Source organism: Lissotriton helveticus, chromosome 5_1, assembly GCF_964261635.1.
Source record: "Lissotriton helveticus chromosome 5_1, aLisHel1.1, whole genome shotgun sequence".
NCBI lineage: Eukaryota > Metazoa > Chordata > Amphibia > Caudata > Salamandridae > Lissotriton > Lissotriton helveticus.
The window spans coordinates 331,011,199-331,036,883 of record NC_136065.1 but is presented as its reverse complement, the minus strand read 5'-3'; positions in this window follow the sequence as shown (position 1 = coordinate 331,036,883).

The following is a 25,685-nucleotide window of genomic DNA, read 5'->3' as shown; positions in this document are numbered from 1 at the left end:
TGTCAGTGACTGTATGGGTAAATAAGTGGGTGTGTGAGTAACTGTATAGGTGAGTGTGACTATGTGACTGGCTGTACGGGCGAGTAACTGGCTGCATATGTGGTTGTATGGGTTAGAAAAATAGTTGTGTGAGTGGCTGTATGAGTGATTGAGTGCGTGAGTACTGGTATGGGTCTGTGAGTGGGTAGATGAGTAGTTGTGCAGGTATGTGAGTGGGGGTACGAAAGGTTATATGGGGTGTGAGTGGGTATGTCAGTGGTTCTGTGGATGATTTAATCAGTGATGCCATCAGTGGTCATTTGAGATGTCATCAGTGATGTCATCAGTAATGTCACTGACCATGTCGTGATTGATGTAATATGTGAGGTCATAAGCAGTGCCCCTTATGCAAGTGCATTGCAGGGGCATAAGTTATAGTTAGCTCAGGCAACTATAACAACTGAATTTTACTGGATTTGTATGCGTGACATGTGAGCCTAACTATAACGTCCCTGTAATCTTTTGGGTTTTTTCAGCGAATTTCCAATCTTTTACAATTCTATTTCCTAACTATAACGACCCTAAAACCTTTGTTTTTTTAAGTGAATTTCTAAGGTTTTTCAAATTCTATTTCCTAACTATAACGTCCCTTTAACCTTTAGATTTTTAGGTGAATTCCTATGGTTTTTTAACTAGTAGTCGAGTTTGCAGAGTGGTGGAGAAAAGGAGCGAGCATCCGAGCACCTCCCAGAAATCCTGCTGTGTAGGCTTTACTGGAGTTAACAGGAGAGCTTCTGGGCTGCCAAGCACCCTCAGCATCAAAGAGGACTTCATCCCCAAAATAGCAGTGCTCCAGGATGCACCTTTGCTGAGTGATGGAAAAAGGAGGCATGGCCTCCGAATACCTCTCAGCAATTGCGCTGTGTAGGAGTGTAGGACTTACTGGTGGTAAGAGGAGGGCTTCTTGGCCCTCAGGGACCCTCTGGAGCCAAGGGGACTTTATCTCCCAATTAGCAGTACGCCAGGACATGCGTTTGATGAGTGGTGAAGAAAGGGGATGGAGCCTCCGGCAACTTGCCAGTCTTAATGAACATTTATTTACATTTTTAATTTGCGGCCCCCTTTCCTTGGGCCAATTAATGCCGCGGGGACCTCATCCCTCAGGGTCAGGTCTATTTTGAATAGGGGAGTGGGGCCACGTCACCCCCCTCTCCTGGATGATTCCAGCCCTGGGGACTCCATCCCCCGAGGGCTGGCGTTTAAAAAAAGTGTTTTTATACATTTAAAGGGAGGGGGATTGTGCAGCTGCCCTCCCAAACCAATTCGTGCTCCAGGGACCCCATCCCCCTGGGCCCGCCTCAATTTTGAGTGCCCTGGTCCCACGCAGGTCACCCACTCTGTTGGGGACTGCGTGGGGAGACTCAAGGTCCATGACCCCCCGCATTGTTTAACCCCTTCCATGCTCATGACGAGCTCAGCTCGTCATGCAGTACACTGCTTGTGTGCTCATGACGAGCTGAGCTCGTCATGAACAATGGAAATAATGGATCTGCAGCACAGAGGATGAATTTCTGTAGCATTCATGTGGTTAAAACACAAAGCCCCAGAGAAGTGGTGGTCCCCTGGGCTGGGGTGATCTAAGAGTCCCCAATTTAAAAAAAAAAATCCCCGGGGATGTGATGGCCACCCTGGCAACAGGGGAGGCGGTACAGGCCTCCCTGCATTTTTTTAAAGAAGCCCCGGGAAGGTGGTGGTCCCAGGGGTGGGGGGCGTGCACCCCCCCCCCCCTATAATTATAAATGCCCGTGTAACCTGGTCCACCCGGAGGCTATTTAATAACGACTCGCAGGAGCCCGCACATCTTTTTAAAAGAAATTCAGCTGGAGTTGCGGATTCAGCGCGACTCCCACCGAATATATATATATTTTTTTAAAGGCTGTTTTGGTTCTGCAGGGTCCCTGTGGGACCCCACCCACCCCAAAGAGGCCTAGGAGGTCAGGGTGGGTCTACCCTGCCTTTTTGTATACATTTTATCTGTGATTCAGTTTAACCGAGTTACAAGATGGCTGCCTATCAGATCCCAGCACGAGTTCAGGAGGGGTCGCGGATCCTCTGCGGTCAGGGTGGGTCTACCCTGCCTTTTTGTATACATTTTATCTGTGATTCAGTTTAACCGAGTTACAAGATGGCTGCCTATCAGATCCCAGCACGAGTTCAGGAGGGGTCGCGGATCCTCTGCATCCCTAGATATACAACTGGAAATTTCTCTAAATAACTTCAAAACTACTGAATGGATTTACACCAAATCACAAAAAGCACTTCCCTGGACCAGCATGTACCTACCTGCTAAATTTGGTGTAATTCAGTTCAGCTATTTGAGCTGTAGCCGTGTCTAAAGATCCCATAGAAATTAACATGGGAAAATTAAAAAAAATGTACACCCCTTTTTCTCGGACCCTGCTTGGCCGATCACTCCAAAACTTTCCTTATACAACAAGAATCACTAGACACTTTTTTGGGAAAATTTTGTGAAGATTCGTCAATCGAGAACAAGGATATAGAAAGTCAAATAACACATCCTACCTATAACTACCTACTGGCGACCACCAGTGGTATATTATATATAAACCCACATCAAAGATAACGACACAGGAAGACTCACACTCCAAGATTCAAATTTCATAGGAATTTATTCGCCAATATGTTTCACCCACACAGAGGCTTCATCACAGCTTGATACAAACACAGTGTGACCAATCACCCTTAAAAATAAAACAAGTCTATAAACATAGAAGACATTTGAAGATTGGAGGTAGTCCTGGAGCGTTAAAACTTGTCATAAGTGTTACACATCATTTAAACTTCACATAAACATCAAAATTGTCAAATATATTCTGAAAAAAAGCAATTTGAATTAAAATGTATTTCAAATTGAAGCAGAGCTAAATCACTTGTCACATTGCAAGTGCATCATGCCAGTTGCCGGGAAGTATATGTTTATCAGCATAAATAATTTCATTTACCTCAAGTGCAGAAACTGATTGCAGAAATAATAACCAAAGCATATCCAAAACCAAGTTACATATGCAATATCTATATTGGTTTGCGCACATTTCTGCACCATTTCAATATTATTACGAGTAAACCCTTAATGCACATGCCACCGCCAAGTGGCTCACGGTACAACCAATAAATGCCCTGCTCACGTGTTTAGAATAAGCAAAGCGATTAAAAAAAGATTATGTGTAGACAAATTAAATAACATACTCTTGATATAGCAATACTGACATCTTTCACAAGTGCATATCATGAATATTCCACAAGGGGATGTGCATGAAAAAAGCAAAATAACATAATTATGATATGGCAGTAAAGGAATGTTTCACAAGTGCATTTCTCAAATAGTTTTTTAAAACAAAATTAAAACTAAGTGGCTGTGTGGTACACCACATCCCCACATCTCCTACCCACTCCTGTAGGAAAAAATTATGTTATTAACACTCACACAAACCGCATATTTGCTCACACCGATCGTGAAAAGCAGCAAAAAATCTCACACACAACAAGTAGCATCCATAACAGCACATTAAGAAAAATTGCTGCTACTGGAAAAGCACGAGGTGCTAACAGTGTCATAAAGTTAAAGAATGTAGAATGCTATCTGACATGAGAGATCAGGGAAAGGGAGAGCAGTCCCAAGGCCTTCATTTCTCACAGCCACATTCTGATAAATCTCAGGCCACACTATACTAGCCCCAACCAACTCCTCTCCCCACTCCTGCTCAACCCCAAGACCCCACATGGCTCTCCCCTGACTCCTCTACGTCAACCCCTCCACACAATCACTCCAAACCTCAATGGCAGACCCCTCTCACTGAACACCATGCTACCATACTCTCCTGTCCTCACCCCACAGATCTCACCTAAATCAGTCTCCACTTCTCAAATCACCTTGTCCACTAATGCTTGTCTCTCCTTAACCCCTTTTCATACCCCAACCGTCCCCTCTCACCCCCAACGCTGCCCCTGTCCACACCCTTGACCCCGACCTCAACCCTTCCTCCATCTCAACAAACACGTTCACACACTCTCCCCCTACTCCACCCCTAGCCCCAATCATGATCCCCATCTTAGCCCTTCTTCCATCCCAACATACACCATCTCACTCACCCCCTAGCCTCTACACTCCCTCCTTCCCTTCCTCCTTCCCACAGAACCCCTCCCCAAACCCCAACCCTCTTACTATTTCTCCTCACTCACCATCCCCCATTTTCCCAAACCAGGCCTCCCCTCCTCAAGCTCAGCATCACCCCTATGCCCCACCCCTCACCCTCTCTGACCTCCTCTCCGCCTCCCACAGAAAACTCTCACCCCACCCCTTCCCCTGCTCTTGCCCCAACACCATCTGCTCCCTTTCTCGACCCTAAACCTACCCCCAGCCAATTATTACCATACTCCCTCCCCTATCTCATCCCACTTTTCATTTTTAACTCAGACTCTTTGTAACATTGAACACAATCTCTTCACCTTGACTACTGAATTTATCAGACTTAGGGAAGAGTTCAAAAGCTTCAAATCCCCTAAACATAGAACCACCTCATGGTGCTTTTTATACTACGGCCCTAGCAAATACCTGTATCCTAAACGGTGGAAATCCACCCCCCTTCTCAACCGCTCACACAGACCTCATCGCACCTCAAATGACTACTCCGCCTCCAACCTAGATGACATCTGCGACTCATACCGTAATAAGCACACACTCAAAGATTCTTCCGTCCATCAATCAAACATCCCTATTATAGGGATCAGCAGAATCCACTCTCCTCCTGAATACAACCAAACTGACATCTGTGCCATTTACCCTAATAAACCCTCTCGCAAGGATTCTACCTCCCCTCAATCAAACATCCCTGTTATTATGGGGAGCAGCAGAATCCACTCAACCCCCGAATCTCCTAGACCACCCCCCAACTTACCCCCATCCCTCCATGCCCTCCCCTAACTCTAACCCTAACCCCCTATCCTGCATGCTCATGAACTTCCGCTCAGCTGTCAGACACGCGACCGAAATATCCGAAACCATCCTTTGTGAAGATATAGGCATCGCCTTCCTCACAGAAACCTGGCTTAAGGACCCCTCAACCCCCTTCCTTGACCTACTAACCCCCCTGGTTACTCCATTATAAGAAAAGACAGATCTAAACGAATAGGAGGTGGTCTAGCAATCATTTTCAAAAAAGAACTCCAAATCTCCCAATCCAAGACCACTGACTACACAACCTTTGAATATCATTGGAGCAGAACTTAATTTAAAGGGCTCACCTCCAATACGACTTCACAATATCTACCACCCCCCTGGCGAACCTCTGCCCTACGCTGAAGAACTATCTGACCTCCTTACGCAATCACTACTTTCTAACTCCAAAAATCTATTTCTTGGTGACTTTAACCTTCACTGGAATGAACCTGATGATCCCACTATTAGCCTTCTCTCTAATCTTCTAGAGATTAGTGACCTCAAGCAACTCTGCCACTCCCCGACACACACCAAAGGGGCCACTCTCGACGCTATCATCGTAAATGAGTACTTAGCCTCCCTATCCAACATTATCCCCACTGATTGGTCTGACCACCACCACATATTGTTCAAAATCTCCCCCCCCCCACCCCCCACCCCGATCAGGAATAACAAAACTATGATTACGACTAGGAATCTTAAGCAAATCTCTCCAGGTACACTTGAATCTAAACTCCAAGCCCAATTCCGTCTAACCCCACCCTCTCTCAAAGCAAATGAACTCACAGAGCACTACAACATATCAGCCTCTGAGGTCTTAGACCAACTCACCCCTCTCACAACTAAAACACTGAAAAATATTCCCTCCAAATCCTGGCTTACCTCTGACCTCAACAATGAAAGACGCTCACTTAGACTCGCTGAAAGAACATGGAAACATCACCCCTCCCCTGCCCACCTAATCCTCCTTAGAAACGCTAGAGCTACAAACAAAAAACACATTTTCTCTGAAAAGACTTCCTTCTTCCGCGCACAACTCTCCCGGGCAAAAAACCGTCCCAGAGAATTATTCAACATTGTTAGAAACCAAACATCCACACCCCACCCAAACCTTCTTGTATCCACCAACAAATGCGCTGAAATTGCAAGCTTTTTTAGCAAAATAATTTCCAAAATTGATAAATCCTTCCTGATTACACAGCCCCCCAACCTCCCAATGTCCTCCCGATGCAACTCTAATTCCACTCTCCCTCATACCCTCACCCCTCGCACTGTCCCTTTTCCCGATCTCATCCACACTACCTGAAGCTAACCCCACTAAACCTCTGCTTAAAAACAATGCCTCTAGGCATAATTTTAATCCCGTATCTGAACTAGAAGCCTTTAACATCATATCCAAACTTAAACCATTGTCACATACAAAAGACCCACTGCCATCCCACCTCGTCCATGAACTAAAACACATCATCGCCCCCCCTGTACCAATATCATCAATTCCTCTCTTTCCACAGGGTGCGTTCCTGTTTCCCTCCAGCTTGGCCAGATCACACCCATCCCTAAAAACCCCAAAGCCAACCCTAATGACCCTAATAACCTCCGCCCGATCTCTAACCCCCCCTTCCTCTCCAAAGCCCTCGAAAAATGTGCCCTCCTCCAATTAGATAAACACATTGACTCCTTCAACCTACTAGATACTCTTCAATCTGGTTTCCGCAAAGGTTGCAGCACTGAAACAGCATTGCTCAATATAGTTGATGATCTCCACCTTGCCCTAGATAAGGGAGAGTCCAGTATACTCATTCTTCTCGATCTTACTACTGTATTTGACATAGTAAACCACTCAACCCGACTTAAGGTACTCCAAGATCGTTTTGGCTTAAATGGTGCTGTCCTTAATTGGTTTACCTCCTAGTTTACCTCCTACTTCCAACCTAGAACCCAACAAGTTAAAATACAAAACCACCTCTCCTCCCCCACACCTGTATCCCTTGGTGTCCCACAAGGACCAATTCTCTCTCCAGCACTCTTCAACCTCTTTATGGAACCCCTGACCCTTATACTCCAGCAATCTGGAATAAATTACCACCTATATGCTGATGACACCCAACTGTACTATAACATTAAATCACACGCTGATATTCTCCACCTCAACTCTGCCCTAATCAAGATTCAAGCTTGGTTCTCCTCCAATCACCTTAAACTCAACCCCAGCAAGACTGAAATTATCCTCTTCACTCCTAAGAACAATCCTTTCCCCATTCAGTCTTGGATCTCTGACCTTAATGCCCTCAACTGCTCTCTTTCCCTTGAAAGACGAACACGGACCCAGCAAATTACGTGCAAAAAGGTATTTTATTCCGTAATAACACCACGCACCGCCATGATGCGTTTCGGCCCCAGAAAGGCCTTGATCACATGACGCTGTCAGTGAAAGCCACCACATTTGAAGTGCAAGTACTGTGTATCACGTGGCCAAGGGGCCAAAGGATATAGAAAACATACTTTGATGCAGTTATACATGTGTGTATATAACAAACACAATTCAATTAAACTTTGGTGGATTAGAAATGCCATTTAGTTCAGATGGATGTGCAAAAACCTGGTAAATTGCTTTTGAGGATCATGCGCAACTTGTTATGTTTTCGGCTGTATGTAGTAATTGATCTGGGTGGTTCCATAGTGGTATTAGGGCTCTTTATCACTCTACTGCTTTGGGCTGCAGCCCAGTGCAACAGAGCGATGAACAATATTGGCTTTTCTAATCGCTGTATCAAGCATACTAGCAGAATAGCTTCTGGCTAAAAATGTAAGCTTACTTTCATTTTGAGCCTTCACACATTCAGAATCCACACTGCAGATGCGTCTGATGCGCAGCATCTCCTCATTTGGGATGCTACGCATCAGATGGTCAGGGTGGTGGCAGGTGGCGTGTAGAACCGTGTTACCTGCTGTAGCTTTGCGATGTATCCGGGTCTCCAGACAATTATTTTTAATGTACACCTCTACATCCAAAAAATTAACGGAAACCTTGCTAACATGTGCTGTGAATTCAAGGTTGAGGTTATTTACATTGATTTCCTCAATAAACACATTTGCCGCTGACTCTGACCTTTTCCAAATGAGAAATAGATCGTTGATGTAACGATACCAGGTCACTATATGGTTGCTCAAAATATGACCAAACCCGGCCCGAGGGCCTGCTCCTCCCACAGTCCCATGTGTAAACAGATGTAACTGGGGAGAAGCAAGCCCCAGGGGCGTAACAAACGCCCCCGCAGCCCCCGCAGTGCGGGGGGGCCTCACTCTCTACAGTTACTGAAGGGGGCCCCAGGGGGCCCGGTCCCTTCAGCTCTTCTGGGAGCTGTGAGGGAGGCTTGCGCTGAAGCAAGCCTCTCTCCCTCTGAGTCTGAAGCAGGTGCAGGCTGAGACCCTCACCCCCTCCCTCTTACTGACTGACAAGAGAAACAAAGTATCAATATACATTGTTTCTCTTAAGTCAGAGCCAGGCAGGCCCGGAAAGAGGGTGGGGGTGGGGGCCCAGAGACAGCAGTCTCCACGGCTCCTCTGAGGCAGCACAGAGCCCGGCCCCCACTCTGGCACTCTCTCCTCTCATAAGCAAAGCCCACCCCACAAGAGAAGAGGAGAGACAGGGCCAAGGATGGGGTGGGGGCCCCACCCCACAAGAGAAGAGGAGAGGCAGGGCCAAGGATGGGGTGGGGGCCCAGAAACAGCAGTCTCCACGGCTCCTCTGAGGCAGCACAGAGCCCACCCCACAAGAGAAGAGGAGAGACAGGGCCAAAGATGGGGTGGGGGCCCCACCCCACAAGAGAAGAGGAGAGACAGGGCCAAGGATGGGGTGGGGGCCCCACCCCACAAGAGAAGAGAAGAGACAGGGACAAGGTTGGGGTGGGGCCCCAGAGAGCAGAAGGCAGCACATAGCAGTGCTCGGGACAAGGGTGGGAATGGGGGCCCCCAGAGAGAGCAATCTCCAGGGCAAAGCTCACATGAGAAGGGATGAGGCAGCAAAATGGTGCCCTCAGGTAAGCACTCTTGTTTGAAGCACCATGTGGGCGTCTGCAGGGAGAGGGGAAGGGGGGCCGAGGAGGGTGCAAGGCAGGGGGGAATAAGGGTGCAAGGTAGAGAGGAGAAGAGTGCAAGGCAGAGGGGAGAAGGGTGCAAGGTAGAGAGGAGATGGGTGCAAGGCAGAGGGGGAGAAGGGTGCAAGGCAGAGAGGGAAAGGGTGCAAGGCAGAGGGGAGAAGGGTGCAAGGCAGAGGGGGAGAAGGATGCAAGGCAGAGGGGGAGAAGGGTGCAAGGCAGATGGGGAGAAGGGTGCAAGGCAGAGGGGAGAAGGGTGCAAGGTGGAGGGGAGAAGTGGCAAGGCAGAGGGGAGAAGGGTGCAATGCAGAGGGGAGAAGGGTGCAAGGCAGAGGGGAGAAGGGTGCAAGGTAGAGAGGAGATGGGTGCAAGGCAGAGGGGGAGAAGGGTGCAAGGCAGAGGGGGAGAAGGGTGCAAGGCGGAGGGAGGGAGAAGGGTGCAAGGCAGAGGGGGAGAAGGGTGCAAGGCGGAGGGAGAAGGGTGCAAGGCGGAGGGGAGAAGGGTGCAAGGCAGAGGGGGAGAAGGGTGCAAGGGGGGGAGAAGGGTGCAAGGCAGAGGGGAGAAGGGTGCAAGGCAGAGGGGAGAAGGGTGCAAGGCAGAGGGGAGAAGGGTGCAAGGTAGAGAGGAGATGGGTGCAAGGCAGAGGGGGAGAAGGGTGAAAGGCAGAGGGGGAGAAGGGTGCAAGGCGGAGGGAGAAGGGTGCAAGGCGGAGGGGAGAAGGGTGCAAGGCAGAGGGGGAGAAGGGTGCAAGGTGGAGGGGAGAAGTGTGCAAGGCAGAGGGGAGAAGTGTGCAAGGCAGAGGGGGAGAAGGGTGCAAGGCAGAGGGGGAGAAGGGTGCAAGTCAGAGGGGGAGAAGGGTGCAAGGCAGAGGGGGAGAAGGGTGCAAGGCAGAGGGGGAGAAGGGTGCAAGGCAGAGGGGAGAAGGGTGCAAGGTAGAGAGGAGATGGGTGCAAGGCAGAGGGGGAGAAGGGTGCAAGGCAGAGGGGGAGAAGGGTGCAAGGCGGAGGGAGAAGGGTGCAAGGCGGAGGGGAGAAGGGTGCAAGGCAGAGGGGGAGAAGGGTGCAAGGTGGAGGGGAGAAGTGTGCAAGGCAGAGGGGAGAAGTATGCAAGGCAGAGGGGGAGAAGGGTGCAAGGCAGAGGGGGAGAAGGGTGCAAGGCAGAGGGGAGAAGGGTGCAAGGCAGAGGGGGAGAAGGGTGCAAGGCAGAGGGGGAGAAGGGTGCAAGGCAGAGGGGAGAAGGGTGCAAGGTGGAAGGAGAAGTGTGCAAGGCAGAGGGGGAGAAGGATGCAAGGCAGAGGGGAGAAGGGTACAAGGCAGAGAGGAGAAGGGTGCAAGGTAGAGGGGAAAAGTGTGCAAGGCAGAGAAGAGAACGGTGCAAGGCAAAGAGGAGAAGGGTGCAAGAGAGGAGAAGGGTAAAAGGTAGAGAAGGGTGCAAGGCGGAGGGGGAGAAGGGTGCAAGGCAGAGGGGAGAAGGGTGCAAGGCGTAGGGGGGGAAGGGTGCAAGGCAGAGGGGAGAAGTGTGCTAGGCAGAGAAGAGAAGGGTGCAAGGCAGAGAAGAGAAGGGTGCAAGGCGGAGGGGAGAAGGGTGCAAGGTAGAGAGGAGATGGGTGCAAGGCAGAGGGGGCGAAGGGTGCAAGGCAGAGGGGGAAAAGGGTGCAAGGCAGAGGGGAGAAGGGTGCAAGGCAGAGGGGGAGAAGGATGCAAGGCAGAGGGGGAGAAGGGTGCAAGGCAGATGGGGAGAAGGGTGCAAGGCAGATGGGGAGAGGGGTGCAAGGCAGAGGGGAGAAGGGTGCAAGGCAGAGGGGAGAAGGGTGCAAGGTAGAGAGGAGATGGGTGCAAGGCAGAGGGGGAGAAGGGTGCAAGGCGTAGGGGGAGAAGGGTGCAAGGCAGAGGGGAGAAGTGTGCAAGGCAGAGAAGAGAAGGGTGCAAGGCAGAGAAGAGAAGGGTGCAAGGCGGAGGGGAGAAGGGTGCAAGGTAGAGAGGAGATGGGTGCAAGGCAGAGGGGGAGAAGGGTGCAAGGCAGAGGGGGAAAAGGGTGCAAGGCAGAGGGGAGAAGGGTGCAAGGCAGAGGGGGAGAAGGATGCAAGGCAGAGGGGGAGAAGGGTGCAAGGCAGATGGGGAGAAGGGTGCAAGGCAGATGGGGAGAAGGGTGCAAGGTGGAGGGGAGAAGTGGCAAGGCAGAGGGGAGAAGGGTGCAAGGCAGAGGGGAGAAGGGTGCAAGGTAGAGAGGAGATGGGTGCAAGGCAGAGGGGGAGAAGGGTACAAGGCGTAGGGGGAGAAGGGTGCAAGGCAGAGGGGAGAAGTGTGCAAGGCAGAGAAGAGAAGGGTGCAAGGCAGAGAAGAGAAGGGTGCAAGGCGGAGGGGAGAAGGGTGCAAGGTGGTGGGGAGAAGGGTGCAAGGTGGAGGGGAGAAGGGTGCAAGGCAGAGGGGAGAAGGGTGCAAGGTAGAGGGGAGAAGGGTGCAAGGCAGAGAGGAGAAGGGTGCAAGGCAGAGAGGAGAAGGGTGCAAGGCAGAGAGGAGAAGGGTGCAAGGTGGTGGGGAGAAGGGTGCAAGGTGGAGGGGAGAAGGGTGCAAGGTGGAGGGGAGAAGGGTGCAAGGCAGAGGGGAGAAGGGTACAAGGCAGAGGGGAGAAGGGTGCCAGGCAGAGGGGAGAAGGGTGCAAGGCAGAGAGTAGAAGGGTGCAAGGAAGAGAGGAGAAGGGTGCAAGGCAGAGGGGAGATGGGTGCAAGGCAGAGGGGAGATGGGTGCAAGGCAGAGGGGAGAAGGGTGCAAGGCAGAGGGGAGAATGGTGCAAGGTAGAAAAGGGTGCAAGGCGGAGGTGGACTAGGGTACAAGGGGAAGGAGAGAAGGTTGCAAGGCAGAGGGGAGAAGGGTGCAAGGGGGATGGGGATGAAGTTAAAAATGTGCCCCCCCTGGAAACATTTCTGCGGATGCCCATGTGAGGGAGAGTGGGAGAGAGTGGAGAGAGAGAGAGTAGAGAGAGAGAGTGGAGAGAGAGAGTGGAGAGAAACAGTGGAGAGAAACAGTGGAGAGAGAGAGAGAGTGGAGAGAGGCAGTGGAGAGAGAGTAGACAGTGGAGAGAAGGTGGAGATAGACAGTGGAGAGAGAGACAGTGGAGAGAGAGTGGAGAGAGAGAGTGGAGAGAAACAGTAGAGAGAGAGAGTGGAGAGAGACAGTGGAGAGAGAGTAGACAGTGGAGAGAGAGTGGAGAGAGACAGTGGAGAGAGAGTGGAGAGAGCATGGCGAGACACTGGAGAGAGAGAGAGTGTGGAGGGAGAGACAGAAGAGAGAGCGGAGAAAGAGACCGTTGAGAGAGCGTGGAGAGAGAGAGAGTGGAGAGATTGGACAGAGAGAGTGGCGAGAGAGAGAGAATAGAGAGAGGGTGGAGGGAGACAGTGGAGAGAGAGTGGAGAGAGAGTGAGTGAAGAGAGAGAGAGAGTGGAGAGAGAGTAAAGAGAGGGTGAAGAGAGAGTAGAGAGAGTGGAGAGAGTGGAGAGGGAGAGTTGAGAGGGAGTGGAGAGAGAGTGGAGAGAGAGTGGAGAGAGAGAAGGGAGAGAGGGTGGAGAGAGAGAGATAGTGAGAGAGTGGAGAGAGAAAGGAGATAGAGAAAGTGGAGAGAGAGACAGAGGAGAGACAGTGGATAGAGAGACAGTAGAGATAGAGTGGGCAGAGTTGAGAGAGAGAATGGAGAGAGCGAATGGAGAGAGTGTAGAGGGAGTAGAGACTGACTGACTGACTCAGAGACTAAATACTGACTGACTGACTGAGAAACTGACTGAGAGAGAGAGACTGGCTGACTGAGAGAGTGACTGACTGACTGACAGAGAGAGAGAGACTGATTGAGAGTGAGACTGACTGACAGAGAGAGACTGACTGACTGAGACTGACTGAGGTAGAGAGAAACTGACTGAGAGAGAGACTGAGAGAGAGAGGCAGAGACTGACTGACCAAGAGATAGACTGATTGACTGTGAGAGAGACTGACAGAGAGAGACTGACTGAAAGAGAGACTGACTGAAAGAAAGACTGACGGAGAGAGAGACTGACTGAGTGCGAGAGTCTGACTGACAGAGACTGACTGACAGAGAGAGAGAGACTGACTGACTGAGGTAGAGAGAGAATGACTGACTGAGAGAGACTGACTGACTGGGAGAGAGAGAGAATGACTGGGAGAGAAAGAGTCTGACTGACAGAGAGAGAGACTGACTGAGAGAGAGACTGACTGACAGAGAGAGAGACTGACTGCCAGAGACTGAGAGAGAAAAAGAGACTGACAGACTGACAGAGAAAGAGAGACTGACCAACAGAGAGAGAGAGAGAGAGAGAGAGACTGACTGACAGAGAGTGACTCACAGAGAGAGACTGACAGAGAGAGAGACTGACTGACAGAGAGGGTCACTGACTGACAGAGAGAAGAGAGACTGACTGAGAGAGAATGACTGACTGAGAGAGACTGACAGAGGGAGAGAAAGACTGTCTGGAAGACTGACTGACAGAGAGAGAGACTGAGAGAGAGAGACTGAGAGAGAGAGCCTGACAGAGAGACTGACAGTGAGAGGGACTGACAATGAGAGGGACTGACTGACTAAGAGAGAGACTAACTGACTAAGAGAGAGACTGACTGACTGACAGACTGAGAGAGAGAGAGAGAGAGAGAGAGACTGACTGACTGACTGACTGACTAAGAGAGACTGAATGACCGAGAGAGATAGACTGACTGACTGAAAGAGAGATACTGACTGACAGAGAGAGAGAGAGACTGTGATGGAATTGGGGTCAAAGTATGAAGCTATGCAATGCCTCTTGCTATTGTCTAATAAAAATAAAAATGTATTATCAAAATGTGCTCTTTGTGGTTACATCTGCTTTTGAAATACAGCATTGTCACATTGTCTAATGTTTTAAAACGGAAATGAGAAGGATCAGTGGATGCACTTTTGTCAAAACTGAACGATGAGTGGGCCCGATGTTGTATATCATGACAGGAGGCTGCATCAGGAAACCCACCTAACATTGGGCAAACTTCCCCGAGCTACTGATGGCAGGGACCCTGTAATGAATGGACCACCACCTATGATAGCCTGCTGGCAGTCTAAGCCCAACCTTTGACTTCACCATCCAGTGTTACTTATAATGGCTGGATTGGTACCAGTGGCATAACAATCGCCCCGCATCCCCTGCAGTACGGCGGGTCGCTGGCCTGAGAGCTCTAGACTGGCACGGAGAATGGGAGGGGGGCCCCCTCCATGTAGTTTGCAGGGGGGCCCCCTCATGTTTCGTTACGCCACTGGCAAGCCCCCATCGCCACACCCCTCATTTGTTGGAACACCTGACTTTGAAACAGAAAGTAGTTGTTGTTTAAGCAAGTCAGGATCATATCAGGCGGCATTTTGTTGTGCTTCAGCATGTAGAATGGTTGTGTCCGTAAAAAGTGTTGAACTGCTCTAACACCATCCATGTGATGAATACTGGTGTATAGAGCGGTGACGTCAAGAGTTATTAGCAGATAGTCGTCCTGCCACGTTATTGTTTCAATCTTTCTCAGGAAGTCCCCTGTATCCTGCAGATACGACGGTAGATTTTTGACGTGTTCCTGAAGGAAGAAGTCGATGTACCTACCTTGAAGTGTTCTCCATCATGCTGTACTTTGCGGAGATTATAGGTCTCCCAGGAGGTCGGTTGGGGTCTTTGTGTACTTTTGGAATGGCCGGATGGTTCACTTTGAGGAATTTAAATTCATCACTGCTGAGCAGTCCAGCACTTTTCCATGATAACAGTTTGGTATTGAAATCATTCCAAGCAACGTTTACCGTCTGCCAATCACCCCGCCTATAACATTGTCGGTCATTTAAGTGAAGAAGTGCCTCCTCCATATATAAAGCCCTCGGCCAAAGGACAATGTTGCCCCCCTTGTCCGATTGGCGTACGACCACTTTGTTATTGTTCTGAAGCTTCTTCATTAGGCTGCCATAACAGTTGTTTTGTTTGCAACATTTTTGTTGCATCTGAAGTGTAGATACATGCAGCCTTTTGAGTTTGGTAGTCACTAAATCATTGTAAATGTCGATGTTGTCATGCAACATTATGGGATTAAATGTAGACCTTGATTTAAATCCTGTTAGCCCCGGCATGTTCCGTCTGGGCAGAGTGTTGGTGCTGGTAAACGTACCATCCAGTTTGCCTTCCCTATTCAGTTCTTGTAGCTCACACATTAACTCATACTCATTCACTGTCATAAGAGATGGGCTCACACTTCCCCTGTAGCAACATCTTGTATCACAGGTTGTTTAGATGTGTTGAGCAGAAAGAACTTACGCAGTTTGAGTTTTCAAGTGTACTTATACATGTCGATGCGAGTTTACGCATATTTAAAATTGTTCGGAGGACAGTATGATAGTCCTAGTAAGAGTATTTTGTTTTCATTGGCAGTGAGATGCATATCTGTCAGATTCATTATGGAGAGAGATTCACTGGTTAATTTACTCATTTTCGATTCCATTTCCTCTGTGGTTTTTTGTAAATGGGCTTCCCGACGCTGTCTGCTTTTGTGGCACTGTCTGCGTTTGCGGCATTTGCTGGTTGCTCTTTGTGTTGTTTTTGGTTCGGGGCGCGTGGTCTGAGGGTTTGTCTGCGATCCTAGCACAGGCAGTCCACCTCCTGTGCCAGTGAAAATTTTGTAAACTCCAACCGTGAACTAGTGGAAGCTTGTTCGCTTTCAGATTCGCTCCCTGGTACCGAGCTTAAGTCCAACATAGAGGTTGATGATTGGGCTGCATCATTTACATTCGCTGGTGTTGACCGTTGTTTTTGCCCTTTTTAAAGAATCAAAGTTTTTTGCAAAGGTAAAGATTTGCCCATTTTGGTAATCTAATTTGTCTCTCTGAAACTTAAACGCCTTGCGTTTTTTTATAATGTCCTCTTCCTTAGCAAGGCGGACATGCATTTTTTCACGATGTTTTTTCTCCAATTCAGAACCTCCCATCTTGGATTTTTGTTCATTTAACTCATCAATTTTGATTTGTAGGGAAGCACGATCACTCTACCCATACTTAATCAGTATTTTAACTAATCTGCATGAGGAGTCCAAGTTACACTCTGCCCATTCGGCCTGCATTTTTGGGTCAGGGTTCTCGTAACTAGGGGCCAGCATGATGCGGAGACCGCGAGGGATGCGCCCCACCTCCAAATAGCGTGAGAGAGACCTATGCTCCCACCACTTTGATTGCTCTGTGCGCATTGCTTTCTCCAGTAGTTTAAATGTGTCTTTTGACTCTGTACTCCCAGTCTTGACAGTATTAGCAGGTGCCCTACTAGACACATCAGTAAGCGGTAAATCATCGGTATATATATATATATATATATATATATATATATATATATATATATATATATATATATATATATATATATATATATATATATATATATATATATATATATATATATATATATATTCAACAATAGGTAGTTATAGTAAGGATGCAGTTTCCGTAGGAAGTGTTTTTTGAGTTGCCAATAACTTTGGTGTCGCTTGACAAATTTTCGTGACATTTTCAAACCTACTGGACACTCACTTCAACTGCTTTCTTGAAAATTTTGGGGTGATCCGTCAAGTGAGGGCTGAGAACAAGGGGGGTCCCATAATTTTTCCCATGTTCATTTCCGTAGGAGACCTTAGATACGACTACAGCCCAAACTACTGAGTGGAATTACGCCAAATTTGGCAGAAAGGTATCTCTTGGTCCAGAAAGTACTCTTTTTGTTAAGTGGTGTAAATCCATTCAGTAGTTGCTGAGAAATTTAAAGATTTCTCAGATATACAACTGAGGGCACAGTGGATTTGCGACCCCTCCCGATCTCGTGCCTGAGAACCAGGAAGTGCTGGAAGCCATCTTGTAACTCGGTTGAACCGAGTCACAAGATAAAACTTTTTAAAAAGTGATAAGGAGGCATGGTAGGAACACCCCGACCCGCTATGCCTCTTGGGGAGGGAATGCCACAGGGACCCTTCAGTGCCAAAAAAGCATTTTTTTAAAACAATACAGTGGTTGTAACGTTGGATAAGCGACTCCCACCGAAATGTTTTTTAAACGAAGTACGGTCTCCTGTGCTTCATTAAATAAAGGCCCCTGAGTGGGCCAGGTCTGGGGGGCAGTTTTTGAGTTAATGCGGGGGTACCTATGTGGCACTCCGGGGACCGCCACCTCCCCAGGGCAAACATAAATAAAGAGGTGCGGGGTACGGAAGGCCCTCCCTGTTCCTGGGACCACCACCTCCCCGAGGCTTTAACATTTTAAAATGTGGGGCCTCATGGACTCCCCCACCCCATGGACCACCACCTTTAAATGTTTAATGTGGGGGGGCTTAATGGGCCGTCTGGTCTTGAGGACCACCACCTCCTGGCTCCCAATGAGGTGGCCTGGCCCCAGGGGATGGGATACCTGGGACCGAAAATGGCCCCCCTCCGTTTAAGGATTTCTTTTTAAAAAGATCGAAATTGGCCTCAGGAGGGGGACTGTGCAACCCCCCTTCCTTTTAAAAAAATAAATAAAAAAGAAAAGGGGCAGGCCCCAGGGGATGGTGTCCCCAGTACCAAAAATGGCCCAAGGAAGGAGGGCCACACAGCCCCCCTTCATCTGTTTTATTTAAAAAATAATGAAAGGCCGGGCCCGGGGTATGGGGTCCCCGGGGACAAAATCGGCTTGGTAAAGGGGGCCACTCGGCCCCTCTCTGCTTTTATTTTATTTTTTAAATGAAAGGCCCAGGGGGTATGGTCCACGGGACCCAAAATGGTCCAGGAAAGGGGGCATGCAATTCCCTTTCCTAGAACCTCATTTATTCACCACAGGCCTTGCCACCTTTCTCTGGTACTCTGCATATATTTATATATATATATATTACCTACTGGCGGTCGCCAGTAGGTAGTGATAGTTAGGATCGTTTTCCATAGGATATCCGCAACATTCTATTGGGAATAACTTTGGCGCCGAATGAGGGATCTGCCTGTAAATTTCCTTAACTTTGCCTCGCTGCGCTCGGCTCCTTCCCTGAAAGTTTCGAGGGGATCCGTCAAGCGGGGGCCGAGATAAAAGGGGGGTCCCAAAACATGTTTTTCCCATGTTAATTTCCATAGGGCGGTTGGACTCACTTTTAGCCCGAACGGCTGAATGGATTTCCACCAAACTTGGCAAAATTGTAAGGACTGGTACCCCGATGTGCCTTTGCTATGTCTCAAGATATATGCTCCAGTGGTTTTTACGAAAATTAACTTTGAAAAAATATATATTGGGCTACATTGGGCTATATATATGTTAGAGCCCAAATGTAGCCCAATGTAGCCCAATGTAGCCCAAAGATGGCCACCAGAGACAAAAAAAACAAATGTAGCCCAAATATCAGCCAGATGTAGCCCAACTATAGCCCAATGACAGAATGTACCAGTGTTCTAAAGAACAACTAGAGCGCTAACAGTCTTACTTATGACAAAAGTATGGCACATCTGAAGTCATCTTGATTGGAATAAAGTGTTAACACTTAAAACATTTAATTTGCAAAGGAACAAAATGAGGGGGTTCATTTTGCCATAGAAATTATGATTAGTGCTTTAGAAAGAAAAATTAGGGCACATTTTGAGTGACTTCTCAAATCCTCTTATATTTCATTAAAAAAATTCTGATATGCAGTCTCCCAAGATGGCCACCAGAGACAAAAGAGCCCAAATGTAGCCCAAATATCAGCCAGATGTAGCCAGATGTAGCCCAACTATAGCCCAATGACAGAATGTCCCAGAGTGTTCTAAAGAACATTTAATTTGAAAAGGAACAAAATGAGGGGTTTCATTTTGCCATAGAAATTTTATATATATATATATATATATATACATTGTGCTTCGAGGCAGGCCACTCACCGGAGAAGGACAGGACTTTGGACTTCAGGTACCACGAAGCCCTGCGAGCGGCCACGCCCACCTGGGCGGGTACCAGTGATGTCAATTGGCCTAAATAAGTGTCTGCCTTTGAAGCCCAGTCATTGCCTCTGATGAAGTATGAACTACGAAACGCGTTAGGCTGACTCTCATTGTTTGCTGTTTTTTGGATCCATTTCGCAAGCTGCGCTCCTTCCAAGAATAAAAGCTGAATTTCTCACCTTGCTCATGGGCTCCCTCTTTTCCTTCGGGCGAACTAAGTTTGGATATATATATATATATATGTATAACATTGTAAATATTGTATAAATAATTGCTCTCTCTATTGAAGTTGAGCCGCTTTGATTACGAGTATTATATTGACCACTCTAACATTGCATTATTTGTTGTATAAAATTGTTGGCTTATTTACCACTGTAAGATGGCGCCCACATATTTGAGTTTGCAGTCCATTGTTTGTTTCAATGGACGCTGCTTTAATTTGCTTCCGCTTTGCTGCCGCCAGCTGACACTGACGAAGGCAATAGCTGAAACGCGTTTGTTTATTTTGCGCAATAAACTTTCAAACGGAGTTAACCTGCTGCGAGTGCTTCTTCTGGGGGTTTTGAACCACGGAGCTCGGGACATATGAAACGGCACGCCGCCGTTTGAAGAAGCACCCACTCGGCTGAGTGCGGTCTCCATGTGGCGAGTTTGGAGCAGCGAGAACTAGAAGAGGAGAACGCACCGCCAGGAGAAGTCATTATTACCCGGACTGGTCCTGAGGGTTACGGACTGCTGAAGCGGCTCTACCCAGACGGTCAGCGCGAGGTAGGAGATACCCGACTTTCTCTAAGACATTTGGCACGATTGAAGCAGGCAGCGCAATATCAATCTTACAAAGGGATTTAATAAACTTTTAAATGTTCAGCGATACAGCGCGCCGTGAGGCGGCAAGTGGCATTTTTGGGGGACGTCCGGGGCAACAGGCACGTGACACCTCACAGGGATCAGACACAGCCCAATCGGCACTCAAAAGTAAATACCAACTGTTGGAGCGACTATATGAGCGAGAAACGCGAAAGTGGTGGGAGGCCACTTCGCTGCAACACTACGTGGAGGTTAAGAGGGTCCCACGCGGTCTCCGCATCTATACAATTCCGGCATATGAGAATCCGGACCCGGAACTGTTGAGCCAATGGGATGAATACATAGCGCACTCATGCGAGGGGATGCTCGTATTGCTCATCAAGTTTGCCTGGAAAGATAGGGAGCGAGCATTACAAGATATTGATGCACTGGAGAAAGAGATTGTGGAACTGACGGATCAAGAGCAACTAGACAAAGAAAAGGAGCTCATGAAAAAAAGACTCACGAGTTATGAGAAGAAAATCCAATTGAGAAAACAACAAAAGTTTGAACGCGACGCTCGCGACTACGAACAAGGAAGGATACTGACTTTCGCACGAAAGTATGATGCGCCCCGTCGAGATCTGAGGGCAAGACAACAGAAACCACCTGTATCTAGAGAGACCTCCGAATCCGAAGCCACCAGTGCAGAACAATCGGAAGAGGAGAGAACAGGTGCGGAGCAAGAAACCAGAGCAAGGCGCGAGCCGCCTTCTTTTCGCGAGGAATGCGATTTAATCCGCCAGACTTGGCTGAGGGATGGAAAGAAGCGCCCCCCGGACCAGTCTTCATTCGTAAGCGGAGACGCATCACAAGGCGCGGAGGGAGGAGACAGAGGGCGAGGCACCAGAAGGCTGAGAAGTCGGCAGACCAAGGCCAAGAAGAACTAAATGAAAATCTGAACATCATTAACTTATCATCACGGGTCCTCACAGAAAATGAGCAAAGTGTCCTGAAACTAGGACTCACGTTCTGTCCAACAGGTCGATATGAATATGCACAAACTCGGATAGACCTTTTTCTATTCGTTCGCAAACTAAAACTTTGGAAATATTTCAAACAGAAAGCCCTGAGAGAGAATGTGACCCCATCAAGGGCAACAGGTACAACTGCAGGTCCAACAACTGAGATGAATATTAATGATCTTGAAAGCATGGCTGTACTAGAGGACCTTTTGGAAGAAAGTGGTTCCCAGCCTACATTACCTATGAATGTGACTGAAAGAGGTATCACCTTAGGCATAAGTCAAGTAGGGGAACCAAGCACCTTCAGGCCGACCTCTCGCTTCCTCCCGCAAACGCCCACGGATGCTATGGATATTTTCTCTGAAGCGGTCATCCAAGACTTGCGAAATTTGTCTAGACTCGAAGAAGATCAAAAGAGCAGAATTAGATGGAACCTCTCATTCCAACAGAGGGAGGCCATCACTAACCTTGAACAGGACGACTCAATAGTAATTAAGCCGTCGGACAAAGGCGGCAACGTGGTGATTCAGAGTCGAGTGGATTACTGCAAGGAGGCACTCCGCCAGTTACAGGACAAAACGAACTACATGCCAGCGACTGAGAAGGAATACTTGGATAGTATCCATGGCTATCATTCTCTTATAGATAAATGGTATGGAAAAGGCATCTTGGGGAGAGAGGAGTATATCTTCTTACAAAACAAACAGCCCAGGCTTCCAAGCTTCTACCATCTCCCAAAGATACACAAAGACTCCACAGCACCACCAGGGAGGCCGATAGTGTCATCCATAGGAGGATTGACGGAAAGGATGTCGCGATTCATTGACTCTTTTCTGGCCCCATGGGTAGCTCAGTTGAGCTCATATACCAAGGACACGAAGGACTTCCTTAGGCAGATACAGGACGTGGAGTGGGAAGAGGATTTTGTAATGATAACTATGGACATTTCAAGTCTCTATACGAGCATCAGTCACCAAGATGGAATTGCAGCTACGAAAACTTTTCTAAATCTACGCCCGGCATGCCACCTGGAGCACAGCAAAATGCTTTTGGAATTTATGTCCTTTTGCCTAATGAATAACATTTTTGTCTTTCAGAACCAACGCTATAGACAAATTAGGGGGACTGCCATGGGTACCTGCTTCGCCCCCAGCTACGCGAATTTATTCGTGGGCTGGTGGGAGAAGCAGGTAGCCTGGGCTGATGACAAAACTGATTTTGTTGAGAAGATAATATGTTGGAGAAGGTACATCGATGACCTTTTCCTGATTTGGAGAGGGTCAGAGTCTTCTGCTTTAGAGTACATACATATACTCAATCAGAACAATTTAAATCTGCATTTTACCCATCATATCAGTAAATCTGAAGTTAATTTCCTGGACCTTCGGGTCTTTGTGGAATCTGGCGTGCTCCATACATCTCTATTCAGAAAGGAGACGGCGGGCAACTCTGTACTCCACGGGCGGAGCAGCCATCCGGCCTCCCTAATCAAAAGTATCCCCTATGGGGAGCTGTTGAGGATTAAGCGCAACAGCTCACTAAATAGGGATTTTACTGAAGCCGCTGACAGAAGCTTTTTACGCTTCAAAATTCGCGGCTACTCAGAAAAAACACTCCAACTAGCTGAACACAAAGTGCAAACCATTGACAGGCGAACTCTGCTGATTGACAAAAAGACAGGAACCCATAGAGGTGGGAGTGGTATCATCAGGCTGATAACGAACTATTCGGTGGCAGCGAATAGAGTTCGAGCCATCATGTCCAAAAATTGGGGCATTTTGAGATCCGACCCCGTAATAGGGAAGGACCTACAAAGACATCCCATGATCACCTTTAGAAGGATCAGGTCACTAAAAGACAGGTTGGTCACAAGTCACCTTGAGAAAGAGAAGCCCAAGGGAGATTTACGTGCCATGCATGGGTCATACCCGTGTGGGAAATGCAAGGCATGTCACAACAGCCAGAGAGTACTGTCGTACGAGGTTCCACACAGAAAGAGCAAGATTAAGATCAGCAAGTTTATCACTTGCTCGACTGCATTTGTAGTCTACTGTTTAACATGCCCCTGCGGACTCAGATACGTGGGGAGCACCACGAAAGCAGTTAAATTACGTGTTTTGGAACACCAACGGGCCATCGCTAACAGAGATGAAAGCTACCCGATGGCCCGGCATTTTGCCTTGTGTCACAATAGTGATAGGAACCTTCTCAGTTTTTTCAGCCTAGATTGTGTCCCACAAAACATAAGGGGCGGGGATCTGAAAATGAAATTAAGGCGACTCGAGTCTAGATATATTGTGGATCTTCAGACAAAATCACCTGGGGGCCTTAATGCAGGAGAAGAACTCCTATCACACCTTTGAGTTGCAGTATCTGTTATGATGGATCCGAATTGGACTGTGTCTTCCCTAAGAATTGTTTGTTTGTTTTAGGAATTAACTTGGAATTTCTTTTGGAGTAGGGGCTAGTATTGACACGTAGTGTTTAGTAAGAATAGGTACGAGGATGCATGTCATCATTGGTACACAGTATTTCTGTTGATTATAATAATTCTAGGCTATATGTATTATTCAGCCTAGATATGTCCCTTCCATTTTGAGAACCTGTATTGATCTATTGCAATCAGGATGAGGTCGATATACACCGAAAGGATTGTGTATATACAAGATGGACTAGCCCATCCAGGGCTTAATTGTGTATAACATTGTAAATATTGTATAAATAATTGCTCTCTCTATTGAAGTTGAGCCGCTTTGATTACGAGTATTATATTGACCACTCTAACATTGCATTATTTGTTGTATAAAATTGTTGGGTTATTTACCACTGTAAGATGGCGCCCACATATTTGAGTTTGCAGTCCATTGTTTGTTTCAATGGACGCTGCTTTAATTTGCTTCCGCTTTGCTGCCGCCAGCTGACACTGACGAAGGCAATAGCTGAAACGCGTTTGTTTATTTTGCGCAATAAACTTTCAAACGGAGTTAACCTGCTGCGAGTGCTTCTTCTGGGGGTTTTGAACCACGGAGCTCGGGATATATATATATATATATATATATATATATATATGAAAACACGATTTTGCCCTTGAGCTTGGGGGGTCACACAGTTTGGAGTTGGCCATCCGGCATTCTCGTCATTCTCCCCGCATGGTGCCTCAGTTCGTTGTTCTAGCCTGACGCGTTTCGATGCTCCTGCATCGTTTCATGCTCGAGAATGCCGGATGGCCAACTCCAAACTGTGTGACCCCCCAAGCTCAAGGGCAAAATCGTGTTTTCATGTGAAGCGGCGGCCTGCGCCGCGGGTGGAGCACCATCTCTTAACCTGGAAAAAGAGAGGCTGGGCCAACAAACTTTTCCATGGCCGAACAGCATTTGGGGTTCGTCGAATGCAACTCTCCACACTGTGCTGAATTCAACAAAGAAAAATAATAAGCTTTAATGACTTCACAATGGGATACCCACTTAGGGATAACGAAAAAGCTCTCTTGTAACTCGAGCATGAAACGATGTGACTCAAGTTCCCAGCATGCATCAAAACAAGAACATGAATGGCTAAAACGAAAAGCACATGCATAAAAGAATGGAAATAAAAGAGGGCCTATCCAGAATGTGAAGTACAAGCTGCCTCTGATGAGATGCAGGAGCATCGAAACGCGTCAGGCTAGAACAACGAACTGAGGCACCATGCGGGGAGAATGACGAGAATGCCGGATGGCCAACTCCAAACTGTGTGACCCCCCAAGCTCAAGGGCAAAATCGTGTTTTCATATATATATATATATATATATATTCAGATCCAAGGATTCCAAACACAAGGAATTCAGGCGAGCCCACAGCAGTTGCAGTAAGTTAGATTTTTATTTTTCTTGGCAGATAGGACAACGCGTTTCGACCACGTCCGTGGTCTTGATCACATGACCTACGTCTCCAATTGCATACATTTATATAGGTGCTCAAGTGCATAGTCATAGTCATAGACATAGTAAAAAGGCTTTCTTGGATTTACAGCTTTTGTAAAAGACATTTTGACTTTAAAGGTGCAGTACTTTATTATGTCAAAGCTTAATTAAGTGTTATATCACACAAAAACATATATATATATATATTCACTGAAAAAACCATAGGTTTCACACCAGTTATAGTTAGGAATTAGCATTTAAAAAACCTATTAAATTCACTGAAAAAAACCATAGGTTTCACACCAGTTATAGTTAGGTGGAAATTTTACTCGCATAAAACCATTGAAATTCCCACGTTATAGTTAGTTGGACTCACTATAACTTTTTTATGCCAAAGCTTAATTAAGTGTTATATCACACAAAAAACAATTGTCATGACATGAGACTATTTAAAAGAAAAAGGTGCTGTTAGAATGTATTTATACAGCACCTTTATGTATTTATATGTTCAGTACATTTTTTCAATCATCATATTTGTTGATTCACAAACATGAATAGTTCCATCGGTCGTTTGCATCAATAGGGGGTGCAATATGGTTCAGGTGTAGTACCTTAAAGTGCCGGTGTAGTACCCGGATATCTTAATTCATTGCAGTGACTAAGAGTTTGGACTGTGTCCATGACTCCAGTGCTCTTATGTTTGCCAGGAATGGTGAAATTTGCGCAGCCCCATGCAGGTGGTGTGATCCTGCGGAATTAGAGACAAATCATTAGTACTTAGGAACATATTGATAAAACATATTTCAGTTTTTGATATGCTAGTATAGAAAACAGTACCTAAGTTTAAAAGGTGTGCAGTGAGGGAGAGGTTAGGGGTGTGTTTGATTAAAAGAAAGGAGTGAAGGAGAAATCGGT